Consider the following 15,947-nt stretch of genomic DNA (forward strand, 5'->3'; position numbering starts at 1 on the left):
AAAAATAGTATGAAAGTAAAGTTGAGTTCAAATAACTTTAAATGTAAATAGTAATAAAAAAGAAATAAGAAAAGTAACCAACTCTCCACTCAAGATCCCACCACCTAGAAACAAATGTTGCATGTGTAAGAACCTGTGGTTAATCTGCTCCCCAATATTACAAGTGTAAAAATTGGATCGTCACAGGGTCATTGAAAGGCGAAGGCCATGACTAAAGAAAGACACACACAAAAGTATGCAGTCAGCAAAGCTGAGTACATACAAAGTGCGAAATAAATTAAGAAATACCTAACATGCTACTAATAATCAAGCATAAGCATCATTAAATTAGAGACTCAACACATGACTCAACCATCAAATTTATTAAGACTTCACTAGTTAATATTAACTAACATCAATAAAAGAAAAACCCCATGACTCCTTTTGGAAACATCAATAAACATCCAACGACCACGGGCGCGACTCCGTGACCGTAGTTAGTATGAGATCTCACCTAACTCCTAGTTTTAAAAAAAATATTTGAAATAGGAGACTCGTAGATCAGACGACCTCGATAAAAGTACACGGCTAATACCCCATGTACCCCAACCCCTGATTGTCATTACTCAGATGTGCACCAATCCAGAGTTTTATTGCTCATCCATCTTGCACTTTACGTAATTTACAGGTTTAGACTTGGTGATGACTCATATGCATTACAATACAAACATTCCAAACACAATTCAATCAAACAAGGCAAATTTCCAATTTAAATTCTTGATTTATTAGTGACAAACAACATTTATTATTTATTCCTTTACTACCTCGGTGTATAAACACCTTGAGTGCATAAGGCACCCCAAAACCTTAACCTCGTCTTATAAGTCTAGAATTCTTCCTTTACTCATCCTGTTTGCATAATCATGAATGAGTAATAAATTAATCTTTACACCAATCACATACCTTTGCCTCTAAGCGCACCTTACATAATTAGATCACAAATAATACTTGCAATATAAAATAGTGCACATCATATGAAATTCACAATGTATAACCAAACAATTTAACCCAGTCAACCCTATACATGATACTAAGTTCTCGATCCGTCCTTAAATATGGACCTACAAGCAAGGTTTTGTAACTTGTACGTACCTTGTGTAAACAATCCTCTTGGCCACTTTAAAACTAGAAGTCGCCTTCTACAAAGTCCTCTCCTAAACCAAATAATGAGAAATAAATCAATACCCAAGCAAATAAATTTACAGCAATACTAAACTACTTTAAAACCTCTTAAATCATTAAAATAAAGCCTTTAAATTGTCCCCAATAGTCAAAGTTAATAATATAACATCCCAACTATAAAATTATATGTTAAAATTATGAAAATATAGTGTATAACAAGTAATTCCAGCAGCTTTAAAGTAAGTAAATAAATCTAAAAATTTAGTTTAAGTATTTAAAATGACCCCATAAGCATCATTACTTGAAATTATTGTTATATAGCAAGTTAGTGTGTTAAAAACCCAAAAATATGTCAATACAATGTAATTAGAGGCTTCAAAATAAAAAGTATGAAATCTGAAAATTTAAACTTGAGGTTGTAATTTAAAGTTCAAAGTTTTTTAATCATAAAATACCCACAATAATTATTTTATAGGCTTAGAAGCATAAAAACATGAAATTAACATATCTTGCTCATAAAAATCAAAACTTTAATAATCTGAAAATGTATATATAATCAAAATAATCATACTTTGATGTAATTTAAACATAGAATAATTAGATAACTTGATTAGTATGTTATCAAGCCGTAAAACATGAAAAATCATGGTTTAAACCCTAAATTATACAACATATATAATCTAAAATTTTATATAATAATTTTAACATGCTAAACTCATAAATTTATAATCTTTTATAATTTAAACATACTATCAAACCATAATAACAATAATTTAGAATTGAAATCAAATAAAAAATTGAAGCTTTAAATAAAAAATAACAAAATAAGAGAAGTGAGAAAAAGGGAGGAAGAGATGCGACTACTACATAAAGGGGGCTGCTGGTGGCCGGAGGTGCGGCAGATGGCGCGTCGGTGGGGGCAGCGGCGGTGCAGGGAGGCGTCGGGTAGCTTGAGGTTTTTTTTTTCTTTTTTTTGTTTCACGTAGAAGAGGAGAAAGAGAGGTGAGGGTTTTTGTTTTTTTTTTTTTCTGTTTCACGTGAAAGAGAGAAAGAGAGGTGAGGGTTTTTGTATTTTATTTAGGTTTATTCTCCTAGTTTTATTAGGAGTGGGTTTTGGGTAATTTAGGTTTGGGTAGGAATTAAGTAATTGGGCCACCAAGTTAAGGGAAGGGCTATAATTTTAATAAAAACTTAGTAGTTTTAATTTACTAATAAAGAGAATTGTATTAATTTTACATTAAATAATCCATACTTATAAAACTGAAATTAAAATATTGTATAAATAATAAATAATTATATTAGAAAAATATGGGGGATTACATATAACCATAAAGCATAATTAACTTAAACACAGGACTAAGTAAGAGATTAATACTTTTGTAGCATGCTTCGGTCACTTAATTGAGCTCTTACTTTGAAAGCTCTTAGCCCTGCTCACATGAGGACCTCCAACGAAGTCCACCTGCAACGCGAGCACCAAAATTGGTCTATTGCTTAGGAGTTAGCTAAGCCTGACCTAAACCCAAGTAATTAATTGTGTTCAAAGGTTTTCACAATGGTGATGCCTTTTTCAACACTTACTCAAGTGAACAATCCAAGACATGTCTTGGATATTTATAAGGAAAGCTTCCTTGTGAATTCCACTCATCTTTCAACATGGAAAGATTGTTGAATTCTATTCTTAGTTAAATAAATCAAGGAATAACTAAGTAAAAAGTGTCAAATGGTTAGGTGTGGACCACTTCCACACTTGCTCCCCAAGGCAACTCACATGCATTGTGAGCTAACCATGTGTCACCCAACCTTGAGCCCAAATTGGGTTTGGTTAGGCCACTACTTTTTGGCCCATGTTTATGACCTCACCCAACCTTGAGCCCAAATTGGGTTTGGTTGGGCCACTAATTTTTGGCCCGTGTTCATGACCCTTCACCCGCGTGTTGCCATGTGCGCTGCCACGTGACACGCTTCTATTTGGCGCGTTTCCCTAGCCTTTCGCTTGGCTAGGGTTTTAATTGTTACTTGAAGCATTTTCTAGTCTCGCCATTTACTAAATTTTGGCTTGACTTTCGACGCTCGAATTCAACGCTCTAAGCTCGAATTTTCGATGTTTAAATATTAATTACTCGGGTGACTCATTAATTCCTTCTGAATTAATTCATCACATCGGTTCGTTAAGTGCTTGGATGTGACCCAAAGGGTTCAGTCAAGATTAAGCCGTAATATTAATTATACATTAATATTACTGATCGGAAGCGGCCTCCACCCAGGCATTCCGATCACTTGACCTCACTGAATAACTAGCTTTCTAATAATTCCGAATCCTCTATTCGAATAACACACTTGTTCGAAGGAAACCATTTCATTCATGAAAAACTTTAGAATATAAGCGTAAAAAAGTTTAGAACATAGGTTATTCTCATATAAGGAAGGGTTCTTATATAAGGAGGGATTCTTACCGGATCCCTTTACTTATGTGGCGTGTTGAATGCACTCAAAAATGTCTACTTTATTATTATATTTACAAGATGAAAGCTCGTGCATGCAATACACATTTTTACATAAAATCACACAAAAAATAATCATTGTAATTAGATCATATTCATAATATTTTATGATTAATTGGCTAATGTCTGTTAAGGATAATGTGTTTTACAAATTTTATGTAATTTATTCCCCCCTAATAATATTTTTATAAGAACATTATACTTTCTTTCTCAATTAACTTAAATATTATTTGGGTTTGTTTTACATTATCATATCTAAAGATATAATGTAAAAATACTAGAGCTGATAGTTATGGGTGTGTTTTGCATCATTGTTGTTTTTGGTTTTTTTTTTTGTTTTTTATCCCCAAAATAAAACAAAACAGTGTTTGGTATAATTGCTTAAAAAAACAACTTTACAGCTATTTTATAAAAAATAAAATAGTAAACCTAAAACACCTAAAAGGAGTTTTTGAGGTTTTGTTTTATTTTTTACAAATAATAAACCCTAATAAAGTTACGCTCGTTTCATCTACCCCCTTCAAATTCAATATCTCATCTTTCTTCCTCAAACTGTAATTATTCTTAAGATTCAAGAAGCAAGCAATTACAGGGATGAAGTGTTCTCCTCTCTCTTTTCTTTTAATTTCATTTGTAATCATCACATTTCTCCCTATTATTCTTTCGATCTTAATTATAAATTTATTGATATTTTTGTTGTTAAGTTTGGTTGTATTAATCGTTCTTTGATCAAAATTGGTTATATTTCTTCTTTATGTTTCTAAATTTTAATTGTTCTGTGTCTAATTTGTATATAATTTATTTTGGATGTTTATAGTTGGGTTTTTTTTTGAAATAATAATACGAGTCTTGATTAATTATGACAATGGAAGAAAGTTATAAAAACTGTTATTCACAATCACCATTGTTATTGAAGTTTCAACCTTCAGATTGAAGAAAGTTAATGATATGTGTAGTGTTAAGTTTAACTCTTGCCTGCAGTTTTTAATAATCAACATAAGATTAGAGCATCTTAGTCCTCTTAAATCTTCAAATTTTCCACCAAAACTATGAATCATTATCTTCGTCATATATAAAAACAAAATCATAAACACAAAAAATTGGAAGAATATCAAATAAGCTATTGTAATAATTGATTCACTTACAGTTACACTAGTCTCTAATTTTAAAAAATGTCTCTTATTTTAACTCCAATATTTTTCATTAGAACTAATATAATTAGATGGCTAATACCTTACTAGGGAGTGGGGAAGATGAAATCTGCCCCAATGTATTCCTAAAGTTAAAACTAAACGTTCTACAAACTGAGTGATTAATGAGGAAGATTATCTAATTTGTTAACTCAACGCTATTTGATGCTTTGGATTTTAAAACTTCTCCATAAATAAAATTTTATTTATTATTACTAGAATTATGTAGTCAAACAAATGTATGGCTAAGATTTAAAATTGCATATCAACGGTCCATATTTAAAGATTACAATAGCTACAATATTATTGTGGCCATTGCAAAACTGTCCCTAAATTATTACCTATAAACTTTTTCTTGTTTTTACTATATTGAGTCATGCATGTGATCACGCTTACGATTTGACAAGTATTCATATTTGTGAGTTGTGACAGTTTGATTATTCATTGTTTTTTTATGTCATGTCAACAATTTATCTCAAATCATATTACCTTATAAAGTTACTGTTAATAGACTTGGTTACTACAATGTTTTTAAAGTTGTATATTAGCTTTAAGTGATTATGATCCTCATGTTTAACATTTTCTGTTGTATTGTATTGTTTGTGATCAAGTAGGAGTTTTAATATTTTATGTTGAATAGTACTGTTTGGATCAAGTATTGCTTGTAGATGATTATTATGTCTAATAGTACAGTTTGGATCAAGTATTGGTTGTATATATGCTACTGTTTTTCTAGTTGCTGCACATTGGTTGTTTAGTTGACTTAGATGATTATTATGTCTGATAGTGAATTACTTTATAGATGTCAAATTTTAAAAATGAAGAGTGCGAAGATAAAGTTGTTAAGGTTGAATCTACTAGAGTGGTTGGAGTATGGAATGAAAATATTGAATCTTACCTTATAAGTTTGATAGAGGAGGAGGTAAAAAAAGGAAATAGACCAACAACCACTCTAACCAAGCAAGCTTGGAGGCTTATCAAGCAAAAAACTAAAGGAGATGACAAAAAAGGATTATAGTCAGGAACAACTTAAGAACAAATATAATCAACTAAGAGAAAGATGGAAGGAATTTAGTAAAATATTACAAGAAACTGGAATGGGATACAATCCTATGAGCTTTCAACATTCTGCTGAGGATGTTGTATGGAAAAAGTTGTATGAGGTAATAATCAATAAGTTTATTTTGATTATATTCTTTTATGAATCAAGTAGGGATATTTTTAAAATAATAAGCTTTTATTTTTGTGATATTTGTTGTGAATGTATGATTGTTACAGAAACATAAGTCTGCCAAAACTTTTAGAAAGAAGGGATGTAAGCATTATGATAAATTATGCACAATTTATGGGGATACAACCGCTACTGGTGCTAGTTCACATCCTTATATTAAAAGCCCTTCTGAGAGTGAGGATGAATATGACACAGATGGAGAAGGGGTAACTCAAGAAAACAATGTGAAGAGGGTCCTAAAACCAAAAAAATCAAGCCTAATGTCAATAGTAAGAAATTTAGGGATAGTGTTAATGTAGCAATGGAGAATGCCTTAGTAACAATGAGTGAAAATTCCAAGAAAAAACTTGAACTTATCGAGAGAAAATTTAATGGAAATGATGAAGGTGGGCATCAGTACAAGGAGGATCATGATTTTCTCATGGAATGTGTAGATGCACTAAGTGCTCTTGAGGGAATTGATGGAGCTTCATTTGCAAAGGCAACCAAACTTATACATGATGATCCATTGTGGAGGAAAATGTTTCTGAGATTTCCAAATGATAGGAACATAGATTTTGTGCTCAACCTTTAAGAATTATCTTGTTAGTATAAATTTTTTTCCCTTCAATAATGCATGTTTGAGTGTTTAAACTCAATTCGGATTTTGTCATAAGTATGATTTTTTTTTTATTTTGTATTTGGGTTTGATTTAATATGAATAATAATGGGGATAATATTCTATATGCTTGATTATAACATTTATATGTACTGATAATATTCTATTTGGTTGCTTATAACATTTATATGTAAAAAATGCAGATAGTTATGGATTTCGACATTGAAGATATTTTATCGGATTCTGATGAGGTAGATTTTCAACAAGTATTGACAATTTGTATTAACTTACAAAGTAACGGGTTCCTTAAAAAGAAACCCCGATTGCAAAGAATTTCAAAGTTAACAGGTCACCAATATGTCCTAGAACTGCTTAACGGTCATCCAATGACATGATATGATTTGCTTTGAATGACTCCTCAGTTCTTTATTTGCTTGTTGATGAATTGAAAAAAAACGGAAAAGTTGAAAGATTCCAAATTTATATCAATTCAAGAACAAGTTGCAATGTTTCTTTTTATTATTTCTCATAAGTCGAGGCATAGACTTATAGCGGATAGATTTCAACATTCCTTAGTATCTACTCACCGCCATTTTCGAAAGGTTTTGTATGCCATTGCATCATTATCGAAGCATTGGATTGTTTCTCCAGCATTTGATGAAACACCTCCAGAAATAAAAAAATAACCCAAGATACTATCCGATTTTCAAGGTAATTTTTTTATCATTGATTTTTAATTTTTACATATTATTTATGTATTAATTCATTAAGTATGTAGTTTGAATTTAACAATTTATTAAAGAATTGCATAGGAGCTATTGATGGAACTCATGTATCAGCATGTGTGCCACAAGATGATCAAATTCCCTATCGTGGAAAAGAAAAAAGCCTACGAAGAATGTAATGTGTGCTTGCTCATTTGACAAGAAATTTACATTTGTGATGGCTGGGTGGGAAGGTTCGGCTAATGATTCAAGAATTTTTTGGGAAATAATTACAAATGTAGAAGGGACCAAGTTTCCTATGCCTCCTACTAAAAAGTATTATCTTGTAGACTCAGGCTATACAAATATGCCAGGATTTCTTTCACCGTATCGTGGAGAACGATATCATTTGCGTGATTATAGAGGAGCAACAACCCCACAAGTAATTATACACATTCTTCATTGAGAAATGTTATTGAAAGATGTTTTGGGGTATTAAAAGCTAGATATCCCATTATCAGAGATATGCCTTCATATGACTTAAAACGATAAAAATATATAATTTTGTCGTGTTGTGTTATCCACAATTTCATAAAAATGTGCAAGAACGGAGATCCTTTGTTCATAATGTATGCGGATAAAAATGTCGAACTAGAAGATGATGCAATCAACAACAATGGATCTGAGGACCTAGTAACTCCTTCTGTAAGTCAACAAGAACTTCAAAGAATGACTCAGTTTCGAGATCGTTTGGCAACAAGATTGTGGGAAAGACAAAATTCATAATGAAAGTCTTCAACGAGAAATAAATATTACATTGCATTTGACTATTTTATTGTTACTTTTTTTTTCGTAGTTGTTCCTTTAAATTTTGTTATAACCTTATTCAATCAATAAATTAATTATTGAAATATATGTATTTTTTTGTGAAAATAAATAAGCAGCTATTAAAAAAATAATTTAATAATAATAATAATAAATAAATAATTATCAGTAATATAAGAGTCGATTAAAGCTATAAATGATTTGGTAGTATTTTGAGAGTTGATTGTAAACTCAAAAATGAAAAATGAAAATAGTTTTTAAAAACAAAGAATCAAAAACTGAAATCAGTTTTCAGTTTTGAAAAAACAAAAAACTGAAAACTGAAAACGATGCCAAACGAACCCTACATAATTCTTTTATCCAATTATGTATATTTTGATTGTATATTTATAGTATACAAATAACAACAATCTTTTTTATATATAAATGTTTAAAATTATTATGTAAATTATAATTATAATATAATATAAATGAAAAAAACTTACAATATAATTTTTTGCTAATAATATATTTGGTACATAATTAACCATATAATGATATCCGTAATATAATAACGTATATAATAAAAATATATAATAATTATAGCTTGTATTAATTATCAACTTGTAATATTCATGGAGTTATACCCATGGATATAATTAATTAGTATGTTTAATATAGCTTGTAATATCCATGGAGTTATACCCATATTAATGATAAAATGTAATAATAATCATATACCCATGTTTAATATAGCTTGTAATATCCATGGAGTTGTGAGGGAAGCCGTAGCACCTAGCAATGCTCTAGTAAGTGTCATTAGGTGTCCAAAGAATGGAAGAGCTAGGGCTGCAATAACTTGAGTACCAATCAAACATACTCTTTCGATAATCTTACAAAACATCATATTCATATATCTGCTTAAAAGCCAATTTTCGGTAGTGGTAACCACGGTTTACGGGTTTCAACATTAGCGTCAGTGGCAGATCAAGGATTTTACGGGTGTTGGGTCACCGTCTCCCATTGACCGTATACAAATCAATAATTAATACATAAATATTCTAAAAGCTATTAAAAGAAGTCACTCAAAAAATATTAAATATCTCGTGGAGAGGAGGAGGATTCGTGCAGGATAATGACCATAACCAATGAAATTACAAAAAAGATTTAATTTTTAAAAATTTAAATGGAAATGCTGCTCATGGGCATCAAACCCATATTCATTACCCAGAAATGTAATGCCTCAACCACTAGTCTAGTGAACATGTATGATTATTAGTTGCAATGTTTAATATATTTAAAAACTTTTTGTTTGTTTGCTGGGTCAGTGACCCGCCATGCACAAGGGTGGACCCGCCACTGGTTAGCGTGTACTTTACAAGTATAGTGATCTTCGTGGCATATATATATAACAATTTTCGGAGGAAGTAAAATTGGAGGGTTGTGAGACAAATAGAAATGTCTCACAATCATTTAAATAATATAAAAGTAAAAAGAAGAGAGAGAAAGGAGGAGAGAGATAGGAAGAGTAAAAAAGTGGTGTGGGTCTCACTAAAACTTTTCAGAAATGATTTCATGTGCAAAAACGACAAAAAAAATTGGGACCACAACTATTGAAAGTATATTTTGTACCATTGAGGATTTTTATAAGAACCACTAAAACCACATTGAGTACCACTGGGAGTGTATTTTGTACCAATGAGCTGTAATGGTATTATTTGACAGCCTCTAATTAGGCATTTGAACCTTTTTTTAAATACCAATAAATTTATATTTTGTACCACTAAGAGTGTATTTTGTACCACTGAATCTAAAATGACAAAATTTAAAGCCCGCATGAAATGACCAATCTACCCCTGCGAGACACTTCTAAGTCTCTCTCAACCCTCCGTTTTTATAATCTCTATTTGTTGGTAGGCTCAAACTCAACTTTCGATCCAAACATCATGTATTCGAAAATTGCCATTGAAATCGATATGAAAGTGGAAAAGGTAAAAGAAAGTAACAAGGCCTTGAAAAATTTATGCTTCTTTTCCATGGTAGTGTATTGGGTAGAAAAAAACGGTATGTGTAGCATAGAAAAACATGTATAAGCTGATAGCAGTTAATATACTGTTCCAATGTAGAAGTGTTGTAGTTAGGGAGAAGAAGCATTGCGATGATTATGACAAAGCTGGATTTCCCACTAATTCGAAGTACATGAATTGCTACGCTAGGAAATAAAGCATGTAAATTGTCACCTTCTAGGATAAGTATATCCATGGTGGCTATATAGAGTTCCCCATATAACATAATTGACACCATTTTTTAACCAACTCTATGACTCTATGTACCGAAGGCGTATTCTTCTATATCTGAATAACTTTTGATCATTTGATCGACTTCCATGCACTTTTTAAATAAAAGCCTTAGTATTTTTTTTTTTTTTTTTGGCAGTGGTGAGAAAAAAAAAAAAACAAATTTCACCCATGTTTCCTGCAGTTCGTTGCTAAGGAATGGGCTTTAGCTACATTGCATCTGTCAACTTTAATGCAGAACACAAAATATTTCCTTCTAGCTTCTATGATAATATCCTTGGCTATGCTTTTGATCTCTTCTTCCGCCTTTGAAGGATGTTGAAGCGCTTTAACCGCAACCAAGGAGTCTGTTTATATCACAACATTTCCATACTTCTCAGGGATCTCCTTGATAGCGTTCCAGATAGCTAGAATCTCTGCTTGGTTTGAGTTAATTGCGAATACCCTTGTCGAGCTCTGCAGTTGCTGCAATCCCGCATTCTCTGTGATCCACGTTGTAGCTGCTTCCCATGATGACTCATGTTTCTTTTTCCTTCTCTTCCAGACTGCATCAACACAGACAGAGATGAAAGGCCTATTAGTTGCCGCTCTAGAGCTCCAATACACCATGCTGCTGTTTCCTTTAATTGTGGCAGGCTTTAAAGGGGATGACTCGTCCTTGTATTTTAGTGCTTGATTCCACCTATTGACGTGTGACTGTATCGTATCCATTATCAAAGAAGGATTAATACTCACGCCTCTAAATATGATATCATTTCTGTGATTCCATATCGCCCAAAGAATCACTACAAATAACATGAAACAAGGCCTGTTAGCTCTTCTGTCTTGCAAGAAAAGACTCAAGAAGTTAGTAACCCATTCCCTGCACGAGATGTTCACAGGGATGGCAGCGGAAATGCCGAGTGAAGAAGCCTTCCATATTCTTTGGGAGAATTCACATAATCTGAAGAGATGATTCATGGACTTTAACTCTGTTTTACAAAAGGGGCAAAGCCTGGAAGTTTGAATCCCTCTCTTGCTTAAATTGTCCATGGTTGGTATAATATTCTGGGAGATTCTCCAAATGAACAATTTCCATCGTGGGAGTAAGTCACTGTTCCAAAAAATCTTCCAAAAATCAGATTTCGACTATGGTATTAGAGTAACCACGATCCTCGCCGGAGAAGACTATGGCTTGCCTGACTCATGGTCAACGCTTGGATTTGTTGGAGCAGGAGATCGCTGAGGTGCCTACACGAGTAGCTCAGGAGATCACTACGGTACTTGCGGCATTCAAAACGGACCTCACTGCTCAGCTCGCTGCTGGGTAGGAGAAATTCCGATCAAAGGTTCGATCGTCAATGGTGAATGGGCCACTGCATCAGTGGGACAACCCATTCTCCGCGCAACCGCACCTGGACTATGGTGAAGGTGGTTTCTAAGGAGGATAGTCGAACTAGAAATTGAGGAAGCTCGACTTACCTTTCTTTGACGGTACTAATCCAGATGGTTGGATCATTAGGGCCGAGCAATTCTTCCATTTCTACCAGTAGCCCGACTTGACAGAATACTCCCCTCTCTTATCCAATGTCCAGGTGAATTCGTCTGGTTGATCTTCCTCCAGGATGTGAATTGAAAGAATTTCTTTGGCCGTGGATTTATCAAAGGACCTCCAAATTAGACCTGCATTCCATTGTCTTTCCGAGTTGATCAAATCCGAGACCTTTTCAGGAGCAGAGTGCCTTTCATGTTCAACCATGCTGACTCTTCTTCTGTTTACCCATACATCTCTTTCAATATAGGTAGATCTACCATTACCTATCCGTTTTCCAAACGCTTGTTTAAAGCTGGCAATGGATCTTATCATGCTTTTTGTAGCCCAAGACCCTTTTTTTAACTTCTGAGTCCTAACGAAATAAGGTCCTTCCCATACTTGGCTCTGAAGATTCGGCTCGCTAGCAGTGAGGGATTTGAGTAAAGTCTCCAACCTTGTTTCGCTAATAAGCTTCGATTGATGTCTAAAATTTCCTTGAGACCAAGCCTTGTATATATAGCTAAAATAACTATAGTGAGAAGGATCATGATGCTCAACCAACCTCCCAAAGCTAACGCATAGGGAAATACTAAAACTACCATATAAAATAATTGACACCATTATTTTACCAACTCTACCGAAGGCGTATTCTTCTATATTTGAATAAATTTTTTATCAAGGGATCAACTTCCATGCTATTTTTTAATAATAGCCTTGTATATATAGCTAAAATAATTATAGTGAGAAGGATCATGATGCCCAACCAACCTCCCGAAGCTAATTCATAGGGAAGTACTAAAACTCCATTTCTTAAAGGAAAACAAAATAATTAATAATTACTCATGAAAATTATTTATCGTTACAAAAATGATAGAAATAAGAAAACTTAATTACTTTAGTGATAATTGCTCATAAGAGTTATCCAGATTACGTATTGAGTGTAGAAGTACTAAGTAGTTAAAAGTTAGTGACTTTTTTAAAGCAATTACCATCAATCAATTAATCAACTATTTTTTTTTTGCCAATTTTCTTAAGTTTTTCGTGATGTCACATGCTCTCTAAACTTTTGATTTGTTTGGTATTATTTTCATCTTTAGTTTTTATTAAAACTCAAAACTGATTTCATTTGAGTTTTCTTATTTATTATTTTTTTTCCAAAATATTATGAAAAAAAAACTATTTATGAATTACTACTTACTAAAAATCCTTTAGCCTAATAATTATTCTCTTATTTCAACTTATCTGTCACAATAATACAGGTAAACGGAGTTCATATTGCATAAATTTATTGTTTATGTACATGGAAAAACCAAATAATTGTGTAAAAAAAAAAACAAAAACAAAAAATTCCATTCAATTGAAAAAGAAACTTTGACTACAGTGCCATTTCAAAATAATTAATTCTAGATGCACTTTTTTCAAATATAATTATATAAAAAACTTATTAGATATTATATATAATTATTTGATATTATAAATTATATAATTTATATATTATATATTTTTATGTACCAGGTATTATGTATACATTACCTTTGATACAATCTAGTAATTCCCTTATTTATTTCAAGTTATCATACTAGGAGCTTTTCACAAGTAAAAGTAATTAAAGTGATTTATTAGGATTTAAATTATTGGGTTTTTCTAAGCTATGCCCTTCACCTTACGATATTTTATCAAAAATACCTTTTGACAGCCATATCTGTTAACAAAAGTTAAGTTATTTTATAAAAAATACTATCGTGACATTATTAATTTGACATGTGTCACATTTTAATTGGTTTAACACTTAAAAAAAAATTTAAAAATCAGAAAATAAAATAATTAAAAAAAAGTTATTGTTAACATCAAAGGTTATTATTAATAAAATTAGTGAGGTTGAAGGCACAACTTAAACGTTTGAAAAGGCATGGGCATGTTTCGGGGTTTTCTGATGTCCTGCGGGAGAGTTACAATTCCGAGACTGGAACCGGACGTCTGTACCTGCAAAATAACGGAGACTCCTGAGAGCTCCGCCTCCAACGGTCAAGTTAGTACCTGATTAAGGAGTAATCAATACAGAAAGTAAAGTAATGAGATCTCTCTAGGTGAGAGTGCTTAGTGTTGGTAATCTGCGTTGTTAGCGTGATTAGCCGGTTGTTAATAAGTCTGTTCTTCTCTGCTTGATCTCTTAATTATTCGGTTGTTTTTTTTGTTCTCCTGATTAATGAGGATTAATCGAGTATTTATAGCCTTGGGAAGCGTGCAACTCTCTAGGCTTAAGGTAAACCTAGGGCTGATCGGGCCTCTAGACTGAAATGGGCCTTGATGGCCGGTTGTCCCACTTGGCATGGGTGGACACGTGGCGTGTCTTAAGTGGTCCGTGGAGGACGTATCTGTGACTGACACGTGGCAAGCTCCTGTTGGCCTTCGTGAAGGACACGTGGCGGAACCTGGTTGGTCCACTTGTCAGACGGTGATTGGTGGATAAAAATCCCCTAATCATTTGCCCCTCACAGGTGGCACGCGACTGGTCACGTGTCGCCTGTGACAGGTGTCGCACGGTGACAGGCGACGGCCCGTTACAGGTGTCACCTTGCAGACGGCCGAGAGATTTTCCCGCCCAAATTTGAATTTGGAAGCGACCCTTCGCCTTCTCATTTTGCCTATAAAAGGAAGTGCTGACTTCGGTCATTTTCACATTTGAGAACTTTTGCGAGAACATTCGGACCCCTGAACTTGCTCTGACATTTTCGGACTTTTTCTGCCTACCGCCTGTTCTGACAAGCCGACTGACCCGAACTTCCAGGACTTCATCAACCGTCACCCGTTCAGGTAACTCAGTTCTCTTACTCTTAATTTTCTTTTTATTTTTTGAAATGGCACCATGGAAGCACACGACACGCCCTAAGTTAGTGATCAGCCGGTCACCGGGGACGGCTGAATCTAGGACTAGGAGTGCCGCCTGCCCTTTTCTGGACCCATCTTTGCCCTTTATACAAAGTCCGACTGAATCTGTGTCTATGCAGAACGTGATGGCCAGAACAAAAAAGACTGCTATGATATCAAACTCAGACGGCTCCTCCCAAAGGGTGCTCCTTAGCGAAACATCTGACCAGGCGCCAGATGTAGAACGAGGCGACTGTCAAGCTGACAGTGCTGAGAGAGGGACCAAGGTGTTCCCTTCTCATCTAACCGTGGACATGTCTAATTTTCCTTCTGCTCCTTCTAAGGGAGAGGAGGCGGGCCCCTCTAGGAGAGGGGAGGAGTCGTCCTCTTCGGACTCGTCAGGGGACGAGTCCGAATCCAGCTCTTCTGACCATAGTTCTTCTGGCTCAGAAGAAAAACATAGCCGCCTACAAGAGGCGAGAAGTTCTCATGCAGTGGAGAAGGGGGATAATTGGGCAGAGCCGTCCGCCTCTTACAGAGAGGAAAACGCCCCCTACTACTGCAGGGTGCCCCGGGGCCGGATTGCAACCATGCGAGACAACGTGGCGAGCTTTATTGCTAACCACAAAATGGGCCCGGAGTATTTACTGTTTGTGCCGGATCCAGAAGATACTGTCGTCTGGCCGGCTGGTACCAGCTATGGTGACGGCTGCTTTGGCTGCTATGTGGCGGCCATCAAAGCTGGACTGCGCTTCCCATTACATCCGGCTGTTCAGCGGATTTTAGATGGGTATGATCTGGGGTTATGGCAGTTAGCCCCCAACTCTTGGGTAAACGTACTCGGCTATGTGGCCGGGTGCGAACTGAACGGGGTGGAGCCAAGTTTTGAGGCTTTCGCCCACATGAACTATCTCAGCCGGACCCCCAAGTCGGGAGGTACCGGCTGGTATCAATTGACAAGCCATAGGGGTTACCTCATGACGAGAGGTAAGGCAAACAAATGGAAGGATTGGCGGAACACCTTCCTTATTATCGAGAGTTCAGACACGGAGCTGAACAAACGTTTTAATAAGTGGA

The 15,947-nt window shown here is 34.4% G+C and overlaps 1 pseudogene; it reads right to left on the reverse strand.

The window, feature by feature from the left end:
• Positions 1–10,095: 10,095 nt before the first annotated feature.
• Positions 10,096–12,604, reverse strand: LOC110715186 (annotated as a pseudogene).
• Positions 12,605–15,947: the final 3,343 nt, after the last annotated feature.

The sequence above is a fragment of the Chenopodium quinoa genome, unplaced genomic scaffold (assembly GCF_001683475.1).
Source record: "Chenopodium quinoa cultivar QQ74 unplaced genomic scaffold, ASM168347v1, whole genome shotgun sequence".
In the NCBI taxonomy this organism is placed as follows: domain Eukaryota; kingdom Viridiplantae; phylum Streptophyta; class Magnoliopsida; order Caryophyllales; family Amaranthaceae; genus Chenopodium; species Chenopodium quinoa.